Consider the following 24,948-nt stretch of genomic DNA (forward strand, 5'->3'; position numbering starts at 1 on the left):
CCCACAGGATGAAAGAGGGGAGTATTTATCCACTAGCTTTCATCTCCCTCTGCTCAAGATTTGCTTAATAGGTATTAACTTGTGCCTTTCCAGTTTAGTTGGACAAAGCTAACATGGGGCACAGCAGAGAAGTTTGATTACAGAAAGCAAGGGAGTAGGGCTGGCTTTGTGGGTGTATTATCTGTTAGTGATCTGTGAGGTCACAGGGGGCCAGACTTTGAAGGTCCTAATGCTTTATTTAATGGTATGCTCTCGTTGTTTTGAAATTCATAATTAGTTATGAACAAGAGATATTTTCTACTAGACCCCACAAATTATCCAGTCATTCTTGCTAGAGACAGACAGTGGCCCTGAGATAAAGGTCTGCCATAACAAAAGTTGTAGTGAAAATTTTAGCCAAGAAAATGTGAAGTGAGGCTTAAGAGGTATCTAACACATATTCTGGGTAGTGTATCTATAACTATGTTTCTACTCAGGAATGTATTAAGCAGGATGATCTAGCAAAGACCAATAGCCATCCTGCAGAGGAGAGTCCAAGGCTTGTTCTTCCAAATCTATTCAGAGCATGTAAGCCTGGGGCCTCTCTCCCAGAGCAACTTTGTAGCCTGTAATTCAGGCCTAGTGACCACAGTGTGCTGGCCACTCAGGTTAAATGTAAGAATGAGGGCACAAGGATTTTCTGATAACCCATCTTTCCCTGGCACCTGCCAATTTTGACTTGAAGGGCTCATCTTCAACTTTAGCTGGGAAGAGAGTCCACCCAGGGTGGGGAAGTAGGTTTAGACTGGTGGGGTGGGAAGTACACCATTTTTGTTTGCCTTTTTTTCTTCTCCAGTGTGGTGATTGTTTAACCCTGGGCTTTGAGGGAAGAAGGAAAGTGCAATCACCAAGAAGTGATATAGGCTATTTCCTAGTAAGTATGCCCTTCCTATAACATCTTTCTCTTACCTCCTGCATCATTGTAAGGAATGTAAAGGAAAAGGCAAAAAAGGTCTTTGTGTGACTGTATAATCTGAAGTGCTGTATCCTCGACCCTGTAATTTTTTTTTTAATGTTTATTTATTTTTGAGAGAGAGAGAAAAGGAGCAGGAGCAGGCGAGGGACAGAGAGAGAGAGACAGACAATCGGAAGCAGGCTCCAGGCTCTGAGCTATCAGCACAGAGCCTGAAACGGAGCTTGATCCCACAAACCATGAGATCATGACCTGAGCCGAAGTCAGTTGCTTAACCGGTAAGCCACCCAGGTGCCCCAATCCTGTAATATTTTTGCTGGGCACACTTGTCAGCTCTTAAATATCTACGATCTTAGAATGTTTTGATTGATTCTAAGATAAACATTTGTTTTTAAGAAACTAGGAAGCACAAAACAAAAAGAATATATTTTCTCTTTAAATGAGAATTACCCCACAGGTTAGGGACATGCCAGATTTTATTTTTTTTATGGTTGTGAAAACTGTAATGTAGTAGAGTGTAGTGCATAGAAGGTTACTAACTTTTCAATTAGAAGAACATCTAGCATACTAAATATGAGCATGAGCCCAGTTTGATGTTTTGCTCTTTGAATTGGCAGTATTATTTTGGAATTTCAATTGTACCAGAAATGTAGGAAATCATTATCAGTTCCTTACCTTTCTCTCCTTTTTTTTTTTGAGTGTGTGGCTATGAAGAAATGGGAATGACAAATTGTAATTGTTTAGGCCTCTTTAAAGAACAACAGATGCCAAAAATTTCTTTTCTAGTCAAAAGAGCAATAGTAACTACTTTTGCTCAGATTATGGAAGTAGTTGTTATTTAAGTGTTTTTGTTTTTGTTTTTATGAATGTCTCTAGCTGTTTACATGTATTCAGGTTACAAGTAAATCATTGAAGAGAAAGGTCAAAGGATTTAATAAGATTTTGTTCATGCTAATATGTACAAACCATGTGTTTAGATTCCTTTTCAGAGTACAAATACAAATGTTACTATGTGTATAGACATGTAAATAAAAATAAGAATGATTCAAACATATGGGTATGAGAAGTTCTTTTTTTGGTGTTTTTGTTGTTCTTTCTCTACAGAGGCATATAGCTACACTCAGCTGAACACTGGATTTTTCTTTGTGTCACTGTTGTAAATTAACTTATTGTGATTATCTCCATGAAAACTGATGACAAATTATTTTTGAAAAATGTAGATACATTCATCATCATCAGCTGTGATCAGCTGCAGTAAAGATGCCCTTTGAAAATGAAGTGTTCTGAATTAAGATGCTTAAAAAGTACAAATAACAAAAACCAAGTGACAAAACCCCCAGCTTTTCAAACTTGGTACATGAATGTGTCCATTTTTAATGAAGAAAATGAGGCCAGCATCAGTTGGGGACTTTCTGAAGGACACATTGTCCTGTACCAATTAGTGATTTTCAGTGAGAGGAGGCCAGAAGACGGTGGCACAGTCCTTCGTCCTGCTGCCAGGTGGCGCTGTGCGGTAGTTGGTGCAGTCTTCTGTAAGGCATAAAATGTCTGCTCCTACCCTAGTTGTACTGCTGACCATAATAACTGAGTCTATTAGAAGTGTGAAAATAAACTTATTTTACAAATTTCTGAGTCATTTCAATATAACTATACTTAAATAGGTCTTAATCTTTACATTTAGTGAGATTCTTCTGTGGTTAGTGAATGCATCTTAAAGAGTGAATAAAAGACTCATGGTTTCCAGAATGCACTAACGTCTTTCATTATAAACTGGTGCCTCATGCCTTCTAAATACTCTGCTTTGAATATAAATAAAGCAGTATTAAAAATAAAATGCTTCTGTTGCCAATAGAGTGCTTTTTTACTTTGGAATAGTCAGACTGGAAGGAATTTGAAGGCAATGAATAGAGGAAATATAGCATTAGTTTAACATGTATAAGCATACACTTAAAAATACATATATATATTTAAAGAAAAGCTTTCTGTATATTTTTTTTCTTCAAAGCAAGTATATGTTTGCCCATTTTCTTCCCCTAAGGATGATTACAATCATGCTTAAAATGGTCAATTTTCTGGTTGATTATTTTCTATTTCAGCATGATGTAATTAGAAGTTTTTTCTTTGTTATTATAATGACCTGACTTTAAAGTTACTCCAAATTAATCTTATATATAGAAAGTTTTTGAGACTAGTGCAGGTGGCATACATCAGATGAAAAATTGTTTTAAATGTTGGATTTCTTCTTTTACCATTACAAATTTAAATCTCCAAAATGTGTAAATGTATAAGGTATATCTGTTTTAATATGAAACACTTATTAGAAATATGAGTCAATGTTAGCGTTTTGGTTTTAAGAGATGGCATCTAAAAGATGTGAGCATTTTTGCAATTTTTATGAAATAGGACAATTTTTCCAGTTGCCAACCATCTTATCTGTTCATGTTAGTTATGTAGGCACTACAGTGAATAAACAGTTTAATTTATGGATGTATCTTGATTGTAGTGATATTTATGAAGGTCTCTAGTTTATAGAGAAAATTTCTAGAAAGGGAGACATGTTTTAGCAATAATTATTAAATTTCCCATACAAAATTTATCATGACAATATAAAGAAATCATAGTAGTATGAATCCCAGATTGTGAGTTAGTTTTTTGGTGTTTGGAAAAGTAAATGTTTTTTTAATTGAATATTAATTGATAGGAATATATTTCTTAAATGTGTTCTTATCAAAAATTCATACTATGTTTGCAATAAAATCAAATAGAGATTGGACAAGAGCTGTGGCTTCAAAGAGTTTTTAGTTACATAAATGCCTGAAAATCCTATTCAAAAGGAATCACAGAATTAAAGGATGCTTATTACACAGTTACTGAGAACAATACAAATATTTTAGGAGAGAAGTTAAACAGAGTACTGACAAATCCCTATGATATGCCACTTAAATTATGTTTTCAAGAATATATAAGGGCATGGAAAAATGGTTACCATTTATAACTGGGGAAAAAGTTTATAAAATAGTATATAATCTATATCTCTGTAACATATGATGAATCTAATTGCATGTATAATTATGATAAAATATATATTTAAAGCATTTCAAAGATTTTTCCCCAAGATATTAAAAGCAATTATTTCTGGGTAGTAGGATAATGAATGATTTTTTTTTTATATTGTGGAAATTTTCTTCACTACATGTATTAGTTTCATAATATGAAAAATGCATTTTATTTTATTTTTTATTTTTTAACTTTTTAAAAACTTTACTTATTTTTGAGAGAGAGAGAGAGAGAGAGAGAGAGAGCGAGCAAGCCTGAGCAGGGAAGGGGCAGAGAGAGAGGGGGACAGAATCCCAAGCAGGCTTCGTGCTGTCAGCACAGAGCCCAATGCAGACTCAGGAACTGTGGTATCACTACCTGAGCCAAAATCAAGAGTCAGCTGCTAAACCGACCGAGCCACCCAAGCACACCATCCCCACCCCCCACGCCAAAATGCATTTCATTTCAAAATAGCAACATACATAAATAATATTAATAGTATTAATGTGAAAAAGTGTTTACACAAACATTTTATTGTCAATATGTTTTAGGAAAGTAGTGAAAAATCAAGTTATTTCCAATGTTACTGATTATTATCTTCCTATTTTCCCCAAACCCAGGACAATATCCAAATGGTTCTATTTTCTATAATTAGACTTTTAAAAACATCTTTAGCTGTAATAAATTTTTATTGGCTTGATAAGTGAATACCTTGTATATAGTTTTAGATGCATGCTTAATTTTGTCTTTATCATGAGCTCTGATTTATAATACAATTGACCCTTCAAAAACACAGGTTAGAACTGCGTGGGTCCATTTATATGTGTATTTTTTTCCCACAAACACAGTATAGTACTATAAATATATTTTCTCTTTCTTATGATTTTTGTAATAACATTTTCTTTTCTCTAGCTTACTTTATTATAAGAATACAGTATATAATTCATGTAACATACAATATATGTATTAATCAGCTCTTTATGTTATAAGTAAGGCTTCTGGTCAACAGAAGGCTATTAGTAGCTTAATTTTTAGGGAGTCAAAAGTCGTACATGCATTTTCAACTGTATGGAGTGTGGGTGCCCCTAACCCCCATGTTGTTCAAAGGTCAACTGTATATAGGTGAAATGGAGATGATAGATAGCATGAATTTATGTGGCTAAATAAATTCCCTTGAACAGTGGTTTCTAGGTTGAGTTTTGTGACTAACTGATATAATTTACTGAGCACTGTGTGCCAGGCATTGTGATAATAGTGTTTTAAATATTTTCTCTGGATTCCTATGACAAACTCATGGGTTTGGTATTGCTATTTCCATTTTACAGAGAAGTAACTGAAGCTCAGAAAGTTAATGGTCCACCCAGGGTCACAGGACTAGTTAACTACAGAGGAAGGATCTGAAACTAGGTCTTTTAGATTTAAAATCTGTTTTCCTCTAATTATAAGTCAGTTGTTTGACCATATAGACAAATTAATTTCTGGGATTCAATTATTTTCTCATCTTTAAATTGAAGGACTTGGACAAGGTGGATGGGGCTCAAAGTTTTCCTAATAAAGAGCTACTTTTAGTATTTTTAAAATTTTATATTTGATTTTGGGACCTAATAAGAAAGGGTCCAAGTTGCTGAGGGTAGAAACAGCTGGAAATTGACAAGATGTAACTTTTAAATTACTGGTAGATGGGAATTGACTGTGGGGTTTCTGGGTCCTCCAAGGGACTATAAGACAATAATAATTTGTGATTCTAAATGTAAATTTTTCTGGCTAAAATACATACTAATTAACCTTATAATTAAAAAAATACATATTTAAGGTCAATTTTAAAGAGAGTCTAATAACAAGGTTTAACAGTAGTGTGAAGGATTTGTTGTAACTGAGTAAGAGCAGAATTACTTATTTGTTACAAAAAGACCAATAGCATTTAAAGGAAACAATTGTCAGGTTGAGAACAATTCATCATAGTGAAATAAAGTAATGCAATGAAAGGAGAAATAATAGAATATCATGATGGGAGCATGGACTCTATATTTGAAAATATTTTGCTCAGAGCACTTTGATACCAGGAACAGATGAAGTGAGTGACCTCACGGGGCTTTTCTAATTTCTGTGATTCCATAACAGAGCACTCTGAAAGTACCTTGCTTATGACACTTCTGGATTTACATTTTACCACGTAATGAACTGCTGAATGATTTTGGTCGAAACAGTTTCCCTATTATTGCACGAGTCATCTCATTATCGAATGGAACAACCCCTGTGTGCTTCACAAAGCTCAAAACCGGAACTTGACTGTAATGATTTTCTAAGTTCATTCCATAATCAGTGGTGCAATGCTTCATATTCATATCCATAAATATGAAAGGTCCTGGTGACTCCACATGTGACCAATATTATATGCCATTGAAATTATGCAATTTATTTTTGTAAAATACAAAAAATGACCAGAATGATATAGAAACCTTAGAGTGCAGATTTTCTTTTTATTAGTACTCCTCCCGTCCCCATCTCATACAGCACCCAATTTAGGACAAAGACAAAACGAAAGTGTATCTTGAATATGCATCACAGGTTCCAAAAATGAAAAGAAATTGGATTTGGATAGCACTTACTCAATAGACAGATATGATACATGGTAAGAAGGTGCACTGTCTGCCCTGTGATAGATTAAACTACTTTGTAGGAAAATTACTGTGAGCCAGTCACCACCACCACCGTGGCTAAATCTTTAATAAAATTCTCTTCCATATTCAGGAGTGAGGTATGAAGTACACAATAAGCAGAGTGAAGTAGAGTGCCATTTATCAAACACCGGCCAGGTCTGTAATCTTCTGCTTTATCCCTTCTTTGTACTTTATTTGTCTTTATTGTTGCAAGGAGGGATATTTACCCAGAGCAGTGGGCATGAAGCCCATAAACCTCCTCCTTCCCCTCTTTCTCTCTTTCTTATTCCCCCTTGTCAGCCTTGTCAGTATAATTTGTTTGTTTCCTTCTAGGTGGTCCTTTGCTTGTTTGGCATTCTTTTCTCCCTTCTTTTTCTCTGCCTTTCTCTGCAGTGTGCATTCATGCTATGGGAAATGACACCAAAGCTACCAGAATATGCAATGGGAATGCTAACAGCTACCATGAAGGACTGTCCAGGATGCATTCGGTAATGACTTTGAATGCCTCTTGGCAAGATAGCAGTGTTAAAATGTTGTAGACAGCCCCTGGGTGGCAGTGCACAGCTAGTCCTGATACCAACAAAAGCATTTTCAGAGTAAAGATTTTATATGTGAGTGTGTACATATGATATATAGGATATATGTGTTTATATGTATGCATGTACACATGACATATACGTATGCATGCTATGTATATGCTATATGTGTGTACATGTGATATGTGTGTATAATTTGTATGCATGTGTATGACACATATGTATCTATATATGTGTGTACCTTATATGTGCGTACACATATATGCACTACGTGTTTATCCATTTGCCCCAAACTAATGAACTAAAAAAATAACTTCCCTTTGAAAGATATAAACACTCACTCTAATTTATCCCATGTTTCTTAAGTACAGTGATGATAATAGTGATAAAAATAACTTGTATCTTTTTTAATCTAATGCTAAAAATTTTCTAGATATCCTAGTCATGTAATGACATCTAAATTATTTTTAAAATCATGCAAATATGGGTTCAGATGCAGTGGAAGAGTTCAGAGGATAGTGAGAGTATGGCTGGAGGTGTTTTGTGCCCCTCAAATCTGCACACTGCCAGTCTATGCAGCAGCCTTGGGGGTAAATTATTTTTAGTACTATTATAACCCTTTTTTATTATTTGAATAGCAGTTTTATGACAAAACATTTATATTCAGGCTGCCTTTGTACTTGACTGAAAGAGAGCAATCATAGAGAGTGATAAGGCAACAATGGTAATGATAACTGCATTTATAAAGACATACAGAATTTAAATGGGAGTTCTAAAATAGACTGACAGTAGTTCTCTACCTGAACCTGGAGCAGAGATGGGCAAGGTTCTTGTGGCAGAGATGCCTTTGCTATTTGGGGGCAGATGATGATATGTAAGTGTGTGTGTGTGTGTGTGTGTGTGTGTGTGTGTGTGTGTGTTCCTTTGTCATTGTTTCTTCCTTTTAGTTAAATGTACTTGCTAGGTAGATGAAGGGTTAGCAATAGCAGCATAGGGACATTCTATATTCAGATTAACTATTATCATAATTTTGTCAGACTATGATACAATGTGACTGCATTTCTGAATAAACTATTTAACTCAAGTATGAGTTCTTAGAAAATTGTGAGTTTTTTGCTCTTATCTAGCATTGGTCTATTTCTCTGTCTCCTGAGAATCTACCTCTTATGAGAAATTGAAAATTTACTCTGTGAAAGAAAGGAGCATGGGAATAGGAGGGACCCCATGTCTTTAAACATAATTAAATAGTAAGAGGCCATTCTGTTTACTTGATATCAATGTTTTCCATATACTTTTATAGTTTCATTAATTTTCCCTGTTCCTAATGTTCTGACCATAAGTAAAAGCTAAGCTGCTTCTGGTCCAGTTACATTCTTTTGTTTTTATTTTTAAATACGTGGTAAGTATTAACATTCTTGATGTAACATAATAAAAAGGGTTGACGTTGTGCAATTGCCTTGTGATGTACATAAAACTAAAACTATACAATGTGGGATAGAAATAGTATCCTCTCTTCCCAAGATATCCCCAAGGTCTTTTAAAATCAGCCATATATTGCCAAAGTCTATATTATGTCTTTCTTTGCCTCTTCTTTTCTTCAGCAAAGTTAATAACTTCTACATGAAAGGAAAAAAATCAATTTATTTACATTCCACCTTGATTCAAAAAGAAATTAAGGTGGCTTACAAAGATACATAACATACATTTAAAACAAAGTGAGGGAAATGAAGCCAAGGTAAAGCCAGAGAAAGGAAGGGCAGAGCATGAAGTGTGACTATGGAACCAAATGCCCACTCTGAAGCCCTATGTATTGGTCACAAGTGAGCCACATGTTTAGTCCTCAGCTCTCTAACAACCAACACAAAGATGGAAATAATTCCAAGATGTGTAGAATCATCATCAAGAGAATAAACTGATTCTTCAGGAGATGTGCAACTATTCCAGGTACACAGGCTCATGGGAAATTTAACTCCTGGGTTTTCATAGAGCATTGTGTAATTCAGGGAAATCTGTTTCTTAACTGTAACCTATGATCAACACACACACCAGTGTAATGAGAACTAGTTTTTTGTCATGTAGCATCTTGGTAAAGGAGGTCTGTGAAAGCTAATCTAGGCTGCTCATTTTTTTCAGTAGTCATTTTTGAGTGTCTCTTATGTGTTATCTGGAACCAAAACAGATGGGGAATGGTAATGTTAGAGATGTAGACCCTGCCCTCATCAAACTTGCAATCTTTCCTTGACAATCGACATTGACAGATTAGTTATAAGTGGGCAATGGAAAGTCTTGCAGGTGGTCAGTAGAAGAAGGTTTAGATTTTGTCTGGTCATCTAACCTAATCCAGGGTCAGATATCACAGAGGCTAAAGAAATACAGGGACTTCATAAAATTTAGACATCTCTGTACAAATGACAATTCTATGAATCCAGCTTTTAATTTGTGTCAAGTAGTGGTGGCTTCAAGACTGTACCTCCTGAAAAGAGTCTGAAAAGTGCTTTTATTCTCTGTTTCCAGTTGGGAGCAAAGCCACATGACCCAGGAATCAGTTGGCTTGTGACTAGGAAGACAGTGAAAATTGAATTTCATATTTAGTCATATTCTATTTGCCCATATGGAGGAAAAAGAGAAAAAAGTGTTTATAAATGCATTTTGATTGCTTAATTCTTCCATTATGGGTTCCTTATCTTTTACAATATGTTTAGTCTTTTCTTTAACATACTAACCTGTGTCTGTAGTATTTTTACACACAGTCGCTATTGTCAGTCACTGTTAACAGCATGTTTCAGAAAAGAAATTGTTTAGAAGGAATAATTATATACCAGGAAGATACATATTCTATATGGAAAATAGCATTTTATGGCATGAAAGAAATAGTTTACTTTTTCATTAATAATCTAATTGGACTGTAAATGCCCCTGTTGTGTTTTATTTAGCTTGTTATTAATAGTATTCAGCACAGTTTCACTTTCAAATATAGAGATATAGCATTTCAAATGATCTTTTTGATTCTGTGTGACCCTAGGAATTATCATGTTTGTTTTTCCAAATCTATAGTTATTTCCCTTCACGTGATTTATTTGTTTCTCTTTTGGAACTGGTTGTGAAAATAGTTGGAGGGAGGAGAACAATGTCTAGCAAAAGGATTATGAACCCAATATTACGATGAAAGAATGAAAAAAAAACCCAAAACTAGTGGATTCTAGCTTCATGGTAAGATAGAAAGAATACCTGTTTATTAAAACTGTTTGTTTTTATTTTTCAATGTTTGTTTTTGAGAGAGAGAGAGAGAGAGAGCGAGCGAGCGAGAGAGAGCACAGGATCGAGCGGGGGAGGGGCAGAGAGAGACTGAGACACAGAATTAGAAGCAGGCTCCAAGCTCTGAGCTGACAGCACAGAGCCTGTTTTGGGGCTCGAACTCACAAGTCATGAGATCATGACCTGAGCTGAACTTGGATGCTTAACCAAGGGAATGAGTCCGTAAGAGCCCCTAGTAACTGTTTTTAGATAATAGGCGACACAACTTATCAACACAATTGGTATTTAACTGAGTGTCTTTACAAACATGGAAGGGATCTGGCAACTTCACCCAGAACAGTGATTCCCAAGTCTAACCATTTGATTAGCAGTCTTCCTTTCTTGCCTCACTTATATACATTGGCCCTGCAGCCACATTAAGCATCCCCCGACATTTTTTCTCTTTTATTCTTCTGTCTTTTTTGTTACAAAGTAATGGAATAAAGAAATTATTTTTATTACTATTGACTTGAGTTTAGAGAGGTTTAGAAGAGCTCTGTGTGGGGTAATAGAACTTGTCTCCCGCACACTCCCATCCTAAGGAAACCAGAATTTCTTTCTTTAAAGTGGGTATGTCTGGGCGCCTGGGTGGTTCAGTTGGTTAAAGGTCTGACTCTTGATTTTGGCTCAGGTCATGATCTGAAGATTTGTGAGATCAAGCCCAGCCTTGGGATTCTCTATCTCCCTCTCTCTCTGCCCCTTCTCTGCTCATGTGCATGGGCTCTCTCTCTCTCTCAAAATAAATAAACCTTAAAAAAAATAAAGTGGATATGTCAGTAATAAATGGGATAGGAGATGGGCAGTAGTTTCATCTGTCTTCTGGATAATCTAGAAATAGAGTTTTATGTATTTTTTTGGGGGGGAGGGTAATCCAGAAATCTCTTGACCTTTAGAATACTCCTAGAATAAAAGTCTTCATGCGGCTCTGCATTTCCCCCACCCTCCCTTTCCAAATCCCATCCCACGACCATCTAGAGCTTAAAGCTGTATGTAAAACACAGAGAATATGTCCCCTTTCCTCCCTCTCAAAGAAATATAAGCCACAGAAATACTGGCATTCTTTTTCACACTTTTACATATTGATTCTGGGAGAGCCAACTAATTTGGTTCTGCCTGCCCCTTGAGAAACAAACAAACAAACAAACAAACAAATAAAAATTATGTTTTCCCCCCTGGACCATTTTAGTTAATGTTTATTGTTAAATTTATGTCTTTCTTGGGGCTTAAAAACAATGGTACGGAGGTGCATCCCGATTTTTTTTTTGAAATGCATTTAGACGAGAGATGGGCATGCAGAATATTAAGCAAAAACCTGAAGCCTCCCCTGTAGTTGCTAATATCTATTGGATGTAGCCATTATTAATTCTTCATTGGCCTTTGGTTTCGTAGCTTACAAAAAACTGTTATGAGTGTTATAAGTATGATGGACAAATGTACTCTACAGCTACCAGAAGCCTATATCAATTCTTTTTTTTTTTTTCAACGTTTATTTATTTTTGGGACAGAGAGACAGAGCTTGAACGGGGGAGGGGCAGAGAGAGAGGGAGACACAGAATCGGAAAGAGGCTCCAGGCTCTGAGCCATCAGCCCAGAGCCCGACACGGGGCTCGAACTCACGGACCGCGAGATCGTGACCTGGCTGAAGTCGGACGCTTAACCGACTGTGCCACCCAGGCGCCCCCTATATCAATTCTTAAAAATGAAAGATGGCTCTACTCTACGGCATAATATGGTTTCTTTGAACATTAGGGATTCTGGTCTAAACTCATGCATAATTAGTTATACTGTAAAACTAAACAGATTTTCTTCTAGGTGGCAGGTTCCTTTCAGGCACGTAATGATGGAAAAATAGATTTGTTTCTTCAGATCTTTTTGTTTTTTCTTTAGCTTCTTTGGCAAAAGCTTTTTTTGCACAATGGAATGCATTCCTCCACTAGACTCCACTAGGGAGGACTTAAATGTTAACCGTATTAGGACACTGGGAAACAATTAACATAAGTTAGGTATAAGAAAGGAGAAAAATTATACGTGAAATAAAAAGAAAAAGATAAAGTGGCTAAGAAAATAGCAAAGAGTCAAAGAGGAAAAAGAAATTGTTCTTAATCTATTTAAAAACCAGAAGTCTCAATATGGCATTGTATTTCCAGAAACATAAATTTCTCCATGGGCAAACATTTCAATTTTTGAGAAATGAGATTGTATTAGAAACTTTGAAAAACTTATCTTCAGGTAAGATGTGTTGCCCTGTTGAATGGGATTTAGAAACTTTTTATTCAAAATAAAATGTTCATACGGGGGTGCCTGGGTGGCTCAGTCAGTTAAGCGTCCGACTTCAGCTCAGGTCATGATTTCAAGGTTCACGGGTTCAAGCCCCACCTTGGGATCCGTGCTGACCGCTCAGAGCCTGGAGCCTCCTTCGGATTCTGTGCCTCCCTCTCTCTCTGTCCCTCCCACTCACTCTCTGTCTCTTTCTCTCTCAAAAATAAATAAACATTAAATTAAAAAAAATTAGAATGTTCACAGAAATTATAGCATTGTTTAAAGAGGGACACTTTTTTTTTTTGAGAAGTAGCAATAATTATTACATTTTAGAAATCCTCTTCTTTCATAAAGAATTATAGTTGTGCTGGGGCGCCTGGGTGGCGCAGTCGGTTAAGCGTCCGACTTCAGCCAGATCACGATCTCGCGGTCTGTGAGTTCGAGCCCCGCGTCAGGCTCTGGGCTGATGGCTCAGAGCCTGGAGCCTGTTTCCGATTCTGTGTCTCCCTCTCTCTCTGCCCCTCCCCCGTTCATTCTCTGTCTCACTCTGTCCCAAAAATAAATAAATGTTGAAAAAAAATTAAAAAAAAAAAAGAATTATAGTTGTAAAGATATAATGGGTAAGTTGCATTGGTAAGAGTTAAAGATGTACGTGAATTTATACTTGACCAAAAGGCCAAGAAGCAATAAAGAGTACATGAATTTAAAGGATAAAAATCTCCTCCTTCCCTGGTCCTCTCTTTTTGTTTGTTTGTTTGCTTGTTTGTTTTGGAAAAAGATGATAGAAGTTTCATTTTGTGGCCAGAAAGACACGTCTTAAATGTCTAACTCAATTGATAACCAAAAACAGTGTTTCAAGCTCAGTCAAGTAATTTCCTTAAAGAGATTGGGAACTACCAAGTAGCAGCTAAGTATCGACCTTAAATACGCCAAGGTCTCATTTTGCTTCTAATTTTCCTTCCTGTGTACATATGGAACATGATGGCAGACCCAAAAGATGGTACTAGTTGGTAACGTGGCAACATGCTGTTTGATTTTCAGAAGTACCCTATTTTTATATCCCTAAATGCTGCATTGAAAATTGTAATCCCAATAGTTTTACAAGATTAATTTGTCCACTGCATATAATTCACTAACAACACCAATTTTGGGTAGCTGTTTGGTGGGGATTGATAATGACAGTACTCTTGAGTGGCTTTGAAAAAAAAGGTAGAGTACTAGTGGTTATGAGAAGATAAATAAACGTTTAGTAATGTATACTCACAGGTATTTAACCCAAATAGAATTCTAATTGTAGAATCTTAGAGCTGGCAGTGTTCTTAAAGGTCATTGACTGTAATCCCCATAATGTAAGGATAAAAAAAATGAGGCTTAAAATGGAATTCCCGGGGCGCCTGGGTGGCGCAGTCGTTAAGCGTCCGACTTCAGCCAGGTCACGATCTCGCGGTCCGTGAGTTCGAGCCCCGCGTCGGGCTCTGGGCTGATGGCTCAGAGCCTGGAGCCTGTTTCCGATTCTGTGTCTCCCTCTCTCTCTGCCCCTCCCCCATTTATGCTCTGTCTCTCTCTGTCCCAAAAATAAATAAATGTTGAAAAAAAATTAAAAAAAAATGGAATTTCCAAGACCCCAAGTTATGAGAAGAATAAATAGTAGAAATTATGTCTTAAAAACTAAACTTTGCTTCTCTTTCTTTCTGGGCTTTGGGCTCTTCAGTAATGATTAACCCCCTACTTATATGTTACTTTATTGCATTTAGTAGGCTGAGTAAAAATGTGAAGATTGTGATTCCATTATGCACAAAATTATTCTTTACTTGTATGATTAACTCTGAGTATTTGGGCTCATGTATAACATTTCACAGGAAGCAATTCCTAAAAATACACTTTTGTTTATTTTTGCTTATTTTAGATTTATAGAATTGTCGAGATGAAATTAATTTCTAATATATCAACTCAGTTTAATTCTCTTATTTTACAAATGAAGAAACTAAGGTCAGGGAGATTTTTGTCACTTTATACCAGGTTCATAGCCCTTAATGATTAGGTGAGTGCTAAAATGCCAGGTCCCAGGATTCAGTCCATTGCCCTTCATACTCTAATGTATTACAGTCATTCCATTTATAGTTTATAAAAATGAAATTATTAAACATTTGAAGCATGAAGAAAAATATGAATAAAAGAGAGAAAAGAGAATAATACAACTAATACCCATGAATACTAGGGTCTTTAAAATCATAATGTTTTGCTCTATTTGCTTCAGACCATTTTGTGTTTTCAAGAACAAAGCAGATACAATTTAGCCCTCTGTGTACCCTTCTTCATCTTCCCTCTTTATATTTTTGTTTTAATATGTAATTTTTCAACTTTTGTTTAGAAAAATTTTAAACATACAGAAAAGTTGAAAGAATCTCTCAGTGATCACCATGTAACTACCACTTAGATGCTTCTATTAACATTTTAGTATATTGCTTTGTCCCAGATCTATTCATTTAGTTGTTCCTACATTCTTTGATTCATCTATTATTTTTGATGCATTTCAAATGAAAGTGCAGACATCAGTACAATTTCCCCTAACACCTAGCATGCATATCATTAATTTGTGTTCTATTTACATTTTTTTTCTTTTGGTGTAAAATTTACATACAATGAAATACAGAATTCTTAAGTGTAGTTTCATTGAGTTTTTGATAATTACATGTACCTGTATAAGCATCCCCAGGATCATCCTGTGAAACACTACCATGACCCCAGAAAATTCCTTCATGCCCCTTTTCTGTCAATCCCTGCCCAGCCCACTTAGAAACAGCTACCATTCTGATATTTTCCATTACAGATTAATTTTACCTGTTTTAGAATGGAATACAAATGGAATTCATACAGTAGGTTGTTTTGAGCGAAACTTTTTCACTTAGTATGTTTTTGAGATATATCCATACTTGGGTGTATCAGCAGTTAAGTCCTGTTAATTGCCAACTAGTATTTCATTGCACAGTTGAATTGTGGTTTGTTTATCCACTTTCCTTTTATTAGAATGTAGGCTTTTTAATTTTAGTTTATTATAAATAAAGCTGCCATGATAGCCACTCCAGCTTTGTATTTACTATTTAAATGGTATATCTTTTCCCATCTAATTTAATTTAATTTTTTATACATTTTTTAAGTTTATTTTTTTTTGAGAGAGAGTGTGTGCAATTAGGGGAGGGGCAAAGAGAGAGGGAGAGAGAGAATCCCAAACAGGATCCACACTGTTAGTGTGGCCAGTCAACCTAGGGCTTGAATTTACAAACTGTGAGATCATAACCTGAGCCAATATCAAAAAAGTCAGATGCTTAATCCACTGAGCCAGCCAGGCACTACCCCCCTACCCCGATCCATTTAGTTTTAAATTATTTGTGTCTTAGTATTTAAAATTCATCTCATATATACAGCATAGACTTGGGTCCTGCTTTTAAAAAAATCCATTGTGACAATCTTTGATTTTTAAATGGAATTATTAATCTACTTACATTTAATGTAATTATTGATGTGGTTGGATTTAAGTCACATTTAAAAAAATTGTTTTCTCTTTTTCCTCCTGTTTTTTATTCCTCTGTTTTTACTTTGCTGTCTTACTTGGACCATAGAAATGTTTTTAGAGTATTTGGAATTCATATATATTTAATGGTTACTCTAGGGATTACAATATATATCATTAACTTTTCGGTTTAATTAGCATTAATATTGTATTACTTTAAAATGTGGAAACTTTGCAACTGTATAGGCCTATTTACTACTTTCCACTATATATATATAAAATGTGTGTATTATTTTTGCCTATACTGTAGTTCAGTTGCTAAAGCAGGAACAATTCAATGCCAGATCATTTTTGAAAATTCTTAATTTTGTTTAAAAAAAGAAAATGGAAACTAAGAAGAAATTGTGAATGAAATAATATAAGTAAGTAAGTAAGTAAGTAAGTAAATAAATAAATAAATAAAGGGGCAACTAGGTAGCTCAGTTGGTTGAACATCCAACTTCAGTCAGGTCATGATTTCGTGGTTTGTGAGTTCAACCCCTGTGTTTGGCTCTGTGCTGACAGTTGGGAACCTGCAGCCTGCTTCAGATTCTGTGTCTCCCTTTCTCTTTACCCCTCCTCTGCTTGCATTCTGTCTCTCTCTGTCTCTGTCTCTCTCAAAAATAAACATTAAAAATTTTTTTTAAAAAGAATGTAAATAAAATAAGATTTAAAACTATGAAATAGCTGAAATCGTAATAACCTATGATAAAATAATAAAAAGTAATCTATAATAAAGATAAGAAAATAAATATTTTCTTAAAAATTGTGGAAAATTATCAGTGAAGTCAGAGACAAAAACATCTTAAAGTTTATAACCTTAATATTAATGTTTAAATGCAGAAGATACATGACACAGTCTTTTTTGACTGATTTGTTGAAAAGGTGATCACATATCAAAAGAAAGTTTTCAGAAGCTGCATCTAGATTTTTTTTTTGCAGTATATAGGACTGAGATGGGGTAAGGGGGTGGTGAAGAATCAAGCAGGCTAAGCAATTATTTGACCACTGGTTTTACAACTTTATAGTCAGGCAAGAGCACAGAAGGGTCTTTGTCTTTTGGGGACCCAGGGCTGATGATGGCTATCCTGTAACCAGGTCAGTTAGTAGAACTAAAATTAACTGGGTAGTGGTACTTTACTTATGTAGGTAGGGAAACAGCAGTGGGTTCAGCCACTTTATTCAACTCCTTTTGTGAAGTCAGAAGTTGACTGGCCTTGTGTGGAAAATCAATAAGGCATTTATAAACCTTCATGAAAAAAAAGATTTTTGAAAGGGGAATATGTCGGTTACATGGAGAGATGACCCTGTGTGAAGGTGGGAAGGGTTAGAGTAAGCGGATTAAGCTGCAGTGACTACAGGGAACACATGCCAGTATTTTTGATTTATGTTAGCGTTCATGTAGTGAGCACTATCTGGAGAATAGCAGTGCTTTTCAAACCCTGTTGATGAAGCCTTGCACACACATTGTGGCATTGGGAAGTTGCTGGAGTGTACTATGCTGAAGGATTCTGTTTGGGGTTAGCTGATGATCCTTTTGTTTCTTAACAGATGTCTGGTCTAAACTTTATAGTTTGGATGGATGATATTTAGGTTCAAACTTCCTGCTCATGCATAGGGAGATCAGTGATTTTTCTTTAAGTATTCCTGCACACTCATATTTACCGTTGTAAACTTTTAGATTTGAATGTTTTACCCTCTTCCTCTCTTTTTCCTCACTGCTTTCACTTCTGCATGATTGTTTAGGGTGAGCCTAGTTGTCATGGACGTGTTAAGTGTCAAATATATGACACTCATTTATTTTAACTTTGGTTAAAATTTTAACTGGTCTGCATTTGTACAACACTTTTAGTGCCCTGAAAATTTGCTTTTATGAATTAGGGGTATTGATTCTAATAGACTAAATTACTATTGGATTCAGAAACATGAAACAGTATAAAGGATTGTAGATATACAACTGCTTTATGAATGCATGCCTCTATATTGAAGAATGTTTAGCATTATAGGAATTGAGTGTATTTTCTCAAAGCACAAACATGTTGGTATGAGACACTACGCAAGTGGATGGGCCTTTAGGCTAAATCTGCCTGTATGCCCCTCAAAGCTTTCTTGTTGTGTCTTATATGATTTTCACTGCTGAAGCTGCCTTTTAATTTGTAAATGTGAAATGGGCTGGATCAAAGTCTTAGAAGATTCAAGGAATCTAATCCAATTTGATGTAGAGCAAAACACAATTTAAAATCTAAATAATTCCTAAACTCAAGAAGCTGCTTTCTGATCTACCTTCTTTTCCAATCATCACAAAGCGAGACTCCTGCTGTAATTTTCTCTTCCCAAGATAGGCAACTCTTCTATGCATCTCTCTGGCAACCTTAAAAAAAAATTACTCTTGCACTGGTTCATTTGATTTAGTGGTCTGGAAATTTGAAAATGAGGTTGTCTGTTAAAGGTGACCCCCTGCAGTGGCTTTGGCAGCATGGGGTGTTCCGGAGCAGGGAGCAACAATGGCGGGAAGCCCCTTGAAAGAGCAGTGGTGCTGACATGATTGGGCAGAGCAGTAAAGGCTGATTTCCTTACACTGAAGCTCTTCTGCCCCAGGCGTCTTCCTCTGACTGTCACCCCATTAATGCACAGCAATTGCTAGACAGTCTCCAAGTCATCACCTTCTGAAAAACAACAGATGGGTTAACTGGCTTGAGGTCAGTCAGTGAGTCAGGAGCAGAGCTGGGGTTAAGTCCCCAGTCTCCTCATACCCAACCTGGTAAAGGACCAAATGTATAGGCTGTGGTTCCATCAGCATTTCTAATGCTTGGGGAACAAGCTCATTAAAATGGCTCTAAACTGATTAAGCCAGGTTTATATCCTGTTCCTTTCTCTTTTGTTCTTTCTTTCTTATTTCCTTCTTCCCTTCCTTTCTTCCTTCCAAAAAATATCCTGAATTGATCATGTACCACTTACTATACATATCTGCAAAGATGCTTCCTAATTATACTGTCTGCCTTTCTTTGTAGTCTCCTTATATCAAATGATAATATTCCCATAGCTCATGGCACTGTTATCATTAAAAATATAAAATCTGAAATTAAAACATTACAAAGTTTACCCTTGAGTTTTAGAAGAGGAAATTTTTTTTTTCTTCAGTGACTGTTTTGATTCCATATATGAGTTTCCTCCACATTTAAGTAGCAGCTACTCTTTTGATTATGTATAGGGGAGAAGGCAGATCACATCTAATTGATATCTGCATACAAGAAAAAAAGTGATTTTTAGTTAAGTTCATACTTTGAATTTACAATCAGACTTTTATCCAAAGACACTTGAAAGATATAAAAATTAGCCACTGAGTTTAAGTACTTTATTCTGACCAATTGCCAAAACCAATCAAGGCCATAAGAGACAGAGAGGTGGAGTGGGGTGGGGGCAGGGGAAAAAAGGTGGGGGTGGGGTGGGGCAAAAGAATAACTTTAAAAAATGGAATTAATTTTATAAACAATTTGTAAAGATGGATAATAGACTTGATTGTGAATGACAGCCTCTTGAATCAGTGGTTTGTAATCATTTTTTAAATTTTTAATTTTTTTTTGTTTCTAGACCTGGACTCTGAATAAAGTTTAATAATGTCATGAGCTCTTTCCCCAGAAATATACATATGTGTTTATCATATGTGTTTATCATATGTAACTTTTTAATACAATTTCAGGTATTAAACTTCCTTAAAGCCCCGTCAATGCTGTAGGTTAAGAAATCTTATACTTAATTAAGGCAAATAGAAAAAAATCTAGGGAAAAACCTCAAAAATGAAATATTTCTTAATAATATTGGACTTAAACTGAGAATTTTTAGCTAAACTGTGGACTTCTGACTTGCTTTCTCATATATCACCTTACTAGTCAATAAAAGCTACCAACTCTCACTTTTGAAATTCTCAATCCTTTTATGCTGTTGCTCTATAAAACAGTGCTCTTAATTAATTAGTATCATCATAGGATTAAGCAGTGAAAGGAATTGTGAGAAGTTATTTGAATTTATAATGCAACCCTTGGCCATTAGAGTAGGACAAACCTAAACCATTCTAAAAAGTAAAATTACTATTAAAAATTTCCAAAGAAAATTCTACAACTGTTTTCAATAGCTAATGTCAATATCTAATACTTTCCTGTAAGAAAAATATTTTTTTCTTTATATCTGACCTAAATTCTTCATATTTCAGATTAAATATTTATTTATTTTTTTTATCATCACTGGGAATTGAACCCAGCTGGTCAACAACTTCTGTGTAGTACTGCTCAGAGAAGTACCTTATTTTTTTAATCAACTAAAATATGTAGATAATAGGTTGTTTTGATTGTATATTTAGTCTTGATCAGCTCCTAAAAGATTTCGCGGTGATTTAAACTCCTTGAATTTCAGCTTACGAACCAGAGTTTCTTTGGAACAAGCAAAACATGTTAAAATAGCAATTACTCTTGTAATTGCAAATAGCTGAAAGTTCCTAGATTTTTGATGCTCTTATTCTAGGTTTGATTTTCAATATGTTTTTGATTGCCTCCCTCAAATTTCTTTGCATTTTCTTGTAGTTTTATTTTTTTTTTTAAATCATGTTTATAGTTTTAAGCTCATCAGGAAAAAAAAAATAGAAGTCAGTTGGGGGATGAAATGGGAAGGAAGCAAAAGAAAAATTTTCCAATCCCTTAAGATGCTGTATTCTTTTTAAAGAACTCCATTCAAGTAAGAGTATTTTCCTGATCACTGTATGTTCATTTTCAATTAATATGTTAATTAAACTTGCTTGTGGATTCTTTGCAAATTCAACCTGTATTATAGTTAAAAGTTCTAAGCTTTCATCAATGAAAGGGAGCAGTTTGGTTTTTGTTCCCCACTCTACCTTTTTCCTCTCTAAAAATGGCTGGAAGAAGTTTTTTTTTGTATTTCCATGGTATTCTTGTTACTAAGCCATTGATCCTTTCAAGTGTAATACACAGTACAGTGTTTCTCAGTGGGAGATTTGTCTTCAGTATCTCCGTAGGTTATTCAGGGTGGCATATCCTCTATTGAAAGGTCTCTTTAGTCCTTTTCTGTTTCCTAATCATGACCTTATATATTGACTTCATGTCCTTAACTGCAACTCCCCTTACTTGAGACAGTATTTTTAATTCAGGAGGCCTTTAAAATTGCTTTAGCAAGATATTAATTAAAAATAGGAATTCTCTGAGTCATTTTTGTACATTTCTTTTCTCATAAATTATTTTAGCATCTCATACTCAGTTGCAGCAGATGACACAAGATCACAGTCTCACAAACACACATGATAAACGTAATGCAACAATATTAGAAATCAATAGTGTGTGTTTTATTGTATACTGTACCTAAAATATACAATAGGGTGACTTACATAAATCATTTATTCCCAGTCATGATTGATGACCTCATAACTCACGAGTGACGGGGCAAAGCAGAGCCCCAAACGAGTTATGAAATGTCATCAATAACAAGTGGAAACAAATGATTTATCCAGTGTCACAGCCCATTGTATGTTCAGTTTATGCAACAGCAGTTAATGATAAAAACACCCAAAATGGGTGCAGCTTGTATTTTATTCATCACATATGCACATACTCTTCCTACACTATTTTACACTAGGTTAGTGCTTATTGTCCATGAAGAAAATGATCAGGGTTGAAATAGGAAAGTGGGTTGATAGAGAAGATATGATCTTTGTATATATATATAAATCCTTTTGGAATCTCTTTCCTCTTGACTAGGCTTTTCCCCTTACTTTCTTTTTTCAAAAAATATCTATCCCTTTTCTAGTAAGGAAAACATTGAAAAGAATATCTGCAGCTATGTAATTCAATTTGTTTCTTTCTCAGTTGACATTCTAGGAGAGAGAAAAGTTAGCATGATTTTTAAAGTTAAAGGATGTTATATGACTTTAACACTATTTTTTACCCATTTGATTTTTTTTTCTGACTATATAGCTTAGGAGCAAGGAGTTTTATATTTCCATATTCAAAGGCAGTAAGAATCTGACTATTAAACTGTTTTATTTTGCAACATCATTCTATGCATCCTATGTATTTTGGAAGTCCTGCATGTTTCACATAGAAATCTTATTTGTAACATTAAAGTGCAGTTATAGTTTCACTTCAAATTTAGAGATAGGTTTCACTAAAGTTAGGGATATTGGTGGTTGCTAGAAGCTTGTATTTGAAGTTAATGTTATGAGTTCACATTCTAATTCCTTAAAATTGATATTAACTTTTGGGAAAAATGCCATTTAAAGAGAATGTCAGGTTCTTTTGAATTAAAAGTCTGTCCCTTGTGACACTCTCCTTCAATATTTATAATATTGACTCACTAAGAACCCCAGAATCTTGTTAGATACAATTTTATTAAGTGAATTTAAGAGACTGTAATATGGTTATCACGCTGTGCTGCTTGTTGTACAAAGTTAAACAAATCTAGCTTTTACTTGAAATGAACATTTAGACAAAAGATAAAGGGGCAATTAGACATAAAGATATCTTTGTGAGTCTTAGCAGTTATAGAAAGCACATACTGTTTGTAAGCATTGTATGAAAGCAAATGTGTGTCAACCTCTACACCCCCGTTTTGATTCCTCTGGAATATATTTCCAAAATATACCCCGAATCTGCCTGCTTTTTCAGATATCCACTGTTATTGTAGTCTAAGCAAATATCTTTTCTCCCCTAAACTATCTTCTGTGGAAGCTTGCAAACTTGATTGTCTATTTCCTCTTGTCTCCCATCAACATATTCTGCATGTAGTAGCTTTGAGTGATCTAAAACTGCAGCACTCCCTGCTGTAGCTCTTCAGTGTCTGTGCAGTACATTTAGAATACATCTAACCCCCTCTAACTGATCTGTAAGTGGTCCCTGTATAACTCTCCACGCTCATCATAATCTATTTTCTCTCCCATTTTAGCCACATGTTCTTTTTTCATTTACCCCAAAGGGGCTGGCTAAGCTCCTTACTGCTTTGGAATCTTTTTCTGTCCTATTCCCTTTGCTTGGAATTTGTCCTTTTCCTTGGCTGTCATCTGCTCGTCGTTCAGATCTCTCCTAACATGGCTTTTTCACAGAAGTCCTCCCTGAATTTTGTGCTAGTCAGGCCCGCATTGTAATCTGTCAATCTACTTTTCCTTCACAATGTCTGCCACAACTTTATTTTCATTTTATTTAGTTCTTTTTCCTGAAGGTGTTTATCACAACTTTAATTGTATATTTCATCTCTGTGATTATTATTTTCAATACATATATCCCCATCTAGGCCATTAACTCTATAAAGGAGGGCATATAGATTTTATTAATTGCTTCTTTTCAGTATCTAGAACAGTGCCTGATACCTTAATAAGTATATGTATATTTTTGGAAAAAGGAGAAGGTTTGAAAGTGACACAGTAGGAAAAATTAATAATTTCCATTGAATTATTTCTTATTCATTGGTCATCTACTATATAAAGACTACAAAACTCAATACTGTGGAGATTTACTAAAGAATTTGAGAAATTGTTTTTTATCCTTGGAAAGCTTATATTAAATATGAATTCCTAAAATCAGTTCAAGTATTTATTGAGGATACATGAGTAGATCAGAGGCGGAGCTAATCGTGGAAGTTTACTTGATATTGGTGAGTTGAGCCTCAATTTAAAAATATAAGGAAAAGATTAGCAAGTGGGAACAGAATGAACATTGTTATTTCCCATACTGGAGTGTGCATATAATCATGATAGAACAAATTACTAGAAAGTTTCTACTTTGTTGTTATGGCCTGGATTGTGTCCCTTCAAAATTCATACATTGAAGCCATAAGCCCCAATGTGATAGTATTTGGAGATGGGGGGTCTTTGGAAGATAATTAGGTTTAGATGAGATCATCAGAGTGGGGTCTTCATGATAGACTTAGTGCTCTTAAAAGAAGAGACTCCAGTGACTTAGCTCTCTCTCTCTCTCTGCACATGCACTCAGAGGAAAGGACATATGAACATATAGCAAGAAAGCAGCTGTTAGCAAGCCAAGAAGAGAATGCTCATTTGGATCTGACTATGCTGGTATGGTCTTAGACTTCCAACCTCCAGAACTGTGAGAAAGTAAATTTCTGTTGCTTAAGAAATATCCAGAGTATGGTATTTTGTTATGATCCCACATGACTAATGCACTTGAAGATGTGCTTTTCTGGCATAGAAAATTTCTTGATTTGAAAAATCTAAAATTAGATTTTTAGTCTAAGCTGAGAGGTTAGAAAAATGAAAGTGATTGCTTATCAGCTATGTACCTTGGTAAAACTGCCCAGTGGCATGGGCATAAGAAGATAATAAGATGACATAAGAGATACCTCCTAGAAATTCTATTTGCTAGTATTCTGAAAATAGTTAATACTAATATTTATGATCCAATCTTAGATTCTGTCAATAGGAGTATAGTACTTGACTTTAAGGAGATAATAATTACTTCTTCTTTCAACTATAGTTATGGTTTTGTTCAGGGCATCATATTAATAACCTAGAATATTGATTGTACTGAAATTTACTGGGAATTTTTTTAACATTTTTAATGTTTATTTATTATTTTTGAGAGAGAGAGTGCAAGCGGGGGAGGGGCAGAGAGAGAGAGGGAGACACAGAATCCGAAGCAGGCTCCA

General features: G+C 35.2%; 2 long non-coding RNA genes across 2 annotated transcripts in view; one reads left to right on the forward strand and one right to left on the reverse strand.

Moving 5' to 3' along the window:
- Nucleotides 1–24,948, forward strand: part of LOC122489788 — a 287,326-nt gene that overhangs the window by 173,896 nt on the left and 88,482 nt on the right. The gene's annotated exons all lie outside the window — the stretch shown is intronic.
- On the reverse strand, nucleotides 18,681–19,632 carry LOC122489787. Its single transcript, XR_006299005.1, has 2 exons — nucleotides 19,391–19,632; nucleotides 18,681–18,953 (listed from the first exon to the last, which is right to left on the reverse strand). It is a non-coding gene; the product is annotated as an uncharacterized LOC122489787 (long non-coding RNA).

This window comes from Prionailurus bengalensis, chromosome B2, assembly GCF_016509475.1.
Source record: "Prionailurus bengalensis isolate Pbe53 chromosome B2, Fcat_Pben_1.1_paternal_pri, whole genome shotgun sequence".
In the NCBI taxonomy this organism is placed as follows: Eukaryota; Metazoa; Chordata; class Mammalia; order Carnivora; family Felidae; genus Prionailurus; species Prionailurus bengalensis.